At 39.8% G+C, this 3,431-nt stretch overlaps 1 protein-coding gene across 1 annotated transcript in view; it reads left to right on the top strand.

The window, feature by feature from the left end:
• The first annotated feature begins 729 nt into the window (after window positions 1-729).
• The window catches only part of fer (fer (fps/fes related) tyrosine kinase), a 202,491-nt gene continuing 199,789 nt past the window's right edge, over window positions 730-3,431 (top strand). The window contains exon 1 of the mRNA XM_048594686.1: window positions 730-812. The gene's annotated coding sequence lies outside the window, so the exon portion shown is untranslated. The remainder of the gene's footprint in view (window positions 813-3,431) is intronic.

The raw sequence follows: 3,431 nt of genomic DNA, 5'->3' as shown, positions 1-3,431 counted from the left end.
AAGGGTTGCCAATCAATTCCGGGATCTCCCGTGAGTGGCAAGTTGCTCTGTGTGTGGTAACATGAGATGGAAATGGGGTGAGATTCTTGCTGCCAAGGTTCAAATGGCAATTAAAGCAGCACATTTGCGAAGATACAGCAAGAAATCTCACTTGAACTTGCAATGGGAATCACTCTACCAAATCAAACGTGACTCTCATTTAGCCAAAAATGGTAAGATCCCATTCATTGTCTTTAGTTGTAATTGATATAGGTCTTACATTAAAGTTACATCAAACCCCAAGATCTTACAATAGCTCGAGATTACATCATTCTACTTGGACTGCCCGAATGAACTGTAAAAAAGCACTAGGTCTACTTTTTACTTGTTATATTATATGAGCAATTTTTAAGAAATGAATTATTAATAATAATTAAAGTTAACTTTGTGACAACCAGCTTTTTATTTTATTTGAAATATCTATGTCAGTAAATCTAGGCAATGTAAGAATGGACATCTTTTTTTATATTCACCAACAGGAAAATGCAGCATACTGGTAATAAACGTTGCAATACCTTATTCCTGCTGTTCGGTGGTGGTGTAATTTATCATGATAAAATTATTTATACACATTTCATTATAGAAACAAGGCTCTATATGACTTTTTTATTCTATTTTGGAACTAAAAGACATACGAAGATGAGTGCACAGGAAAATACTTAGTGATCCATCGAGCCTGACCAAAGAGTTGCGACGCTTTGCGAATCCCGAGACATAGAGTGGAAAAGCAACTGAATAGACCTGCAGGCAACAGGGAAGCTGGAATGAGTCAGGTACCCAATTTGAAGTTGGCTCTTTAACCTAGTCCTGTCACTATCTCACTTCCTGGTTTGTCAGTTAATCAAAAGGGGTGGAGGGTGGACATAAGGGTTATGTTGATGCTGTACAGAATTTGATCTACCCTCTTCAGAAAAAGCAGCAATGAAGCAGCAGACTAGAGGGAAAATTTCAGGTTTTCTGATAAGCACTGGATGTTATATATCAACAGGTGGAAAAGAGAAGAGTAGCGATGTTGTGTAGGGAGTGAGGAGTCCCTTTAGAAATGCATTGTGAAGAAAATTTGAGTAGGTAGCCACAGAGTTTAATGCAAAGAGGCTGACTCTGCAGACCTTGCTGCAGGCTTGGTGAATGTTCTATGACTTCATACAAGTGAACAAAAGTCAGTTTCAAATGCCATCCACCACCCACTCTACCGCCAAACTCAGACAACACGACACCCCATTTGCAATTAGAACTCATGCCTAACATTCATATGCTCCCTCATACCACTGTTGCAAGCCTCACACCCACATTTTTGAGCTTCCACACAATTCTACCTTGTCAGCTATGTTAGGGACAAGCATGTTGCGACACACTCAGTCACAATCTTCCCACTTGCCACACAGAGCCATTGAAAGTGGTGTTACTCAAGGATAGTAATTCCTGCCTTACGTGTCCTTTCAAATTCTACTTTACTGTGATCTGTGAACTACAAGCTGCTCATGCCATGCACCTTCTGCATTACATCCAATATCCCCAACCTGATTCCAACCCTTCCTTTTTCATATCAAGAGTCACCAGCTAGTTAGTCAGTGCACCTTGAAGTCAAAAATAACAGCACACTTGATCTGACACTAGCAGCCACAGCTCAAATATTGCCATTGCATTTCTTTGGAGGCTGAATTGACACCATTAAGTGGTGAGTCACCAAGTGTATGTAAGCTGCTAAAAAGCGGCAGAAAAGATTCCATGGAGGGGTGAGTTCACATATTCAGTTGTAAAGCACTCATATGAGGGCTTTGATAGCGCAAAAGTGAACAGGAGAGGCTGTTAACTGTGCATATAGAAATGCTTGTTATTGGCAGACCTGCCACACAACCTGCTATCACTGTCAAAAAACATGGAAGAATCTAGATCCAACTTGGCAAAGGACTTCCGCAGAGTTTGCAGCCCATCCTTTTGGTGAATCACAGTTGCATCAGGCACTGTTCTGTGGCTGATATGGAGATTAGGGATGTGCTCTCTGAATACCCACCATGAGGATTGTCTACATCGAAAATCCTTTTCTTCTTCTTGCTGAGTACAGCTTTTGCTTTCCAGAGCTTATGCTCCATCTTCTTGTGTGTTGTAGTCCAAGGATCTTTTTTAATGATATCCCCCATCAGTAGCAGGAAGCTTCCTGCTTGGCATTGACAATCCACCCCTTGAAAAGGTCTAGCATCACTCCCTCTGACTCAAATAACTTATGCAAGCTCCATCAACAACATAACACACATTGCCTTCCCAAGTTCAATAGCAGCTGAAGATAGTAAAAATCACCTCACCTGAAATTCCATGCTGATGTTTTTAAATAGTGCTAGTGGGAAGTTCTTTGAAGTTACATTCAGATGTGCATATTTAACAGAAAGTAGTAATAGGACCTCAAGATCCAAGATGGCAGGTCAGATGCCAAATCAGAGTTAGGCACTGAATGACATCACAATCCGCACACACTGTGGTGCATGTACATATGTACATATCATTGCTGTGACCAAGATAACAATGACCGCACCCTATACCGGAAATCTCAGAAACATTTCCCCCATCATTTTACGACTTTTGGGCTCCTGAAAGCTGCAGTGCTCTCAAGCCAAATTTTATGGTCATATTCTTTTTACTGGATGCTGCATTGGGTGTCTTGATATGTCTTTTTCTGACTAAATGGTCATATAGTAAATCCTAAAGCATCTCAACAATTATCGGTGAAGCTGACGTGCCTACAGTAATGTTTTCTTACGATTCATGGATTATGCCAAATTGACAACTTAACTCTGAGGTTATTTTTGCCTACCTATTTTAATTTAATGGAAATTCTAGTAAACATTAATCTGTACAATCGAATACTTTAGATATGCAGTAAATCTGTAACTGTAACACATAAAGCTACCATTTGCCAATTTTGTTTTTCCTACTGAATAAATGTCTGCAGACTGTGAATTAATGCTTACCAAGTAGCTGACTTGAAGTCTTGTGGTCTCAGCAAACGTATGCCACAAATCTTTCTGCTTTTCTCCTTCCCAGTCTCTGAAAAATCCTGCTCAATCACACTGCAGAAATAAATTTATTTCTCCAAGATACAGTCACATTAACAGTTCCCATCATATCCACATGAAACACTAAAAATGAAATTCATGACCTAATTTTAAAAGCAGATCCTGTGTTTTCTGTTTTGATACTTTGCCACTAAAACTTCATAAAGTTGACAAAAGGAATAGAAATTTGCAATCCGGAAAATAAATGCAAGCAGATAAATTACTCACTGTATATTGTGAGATAGTAGGAACTGCCGATGCTGGAGTCTGAGATAACAAGGTGTAGAGCTGGATGAACACAGCAGGCCAGGCAGCATCAGAAGAGCAGGAAAGCTGACGTTT

The sequence above is a fragment of the Rhincodon typus genome, chromosome 3 (genome assembly GCF_021869965.1).
Source record: "Rhincodon typus isolate 14 chromosome 3, sRhiTyp1.1, whole genome shotgun sequence".
NCBI classification, from domain to species: Eukaryota; Metazoa; Chordata; class Chondrichthyes; order Orectolobiformes; family Rhincodontidae; genus Rhincodon; species Rhincodon typus.
This window is presented reverse-complemented; position numbering and strand designations above follow the sequence as displayed.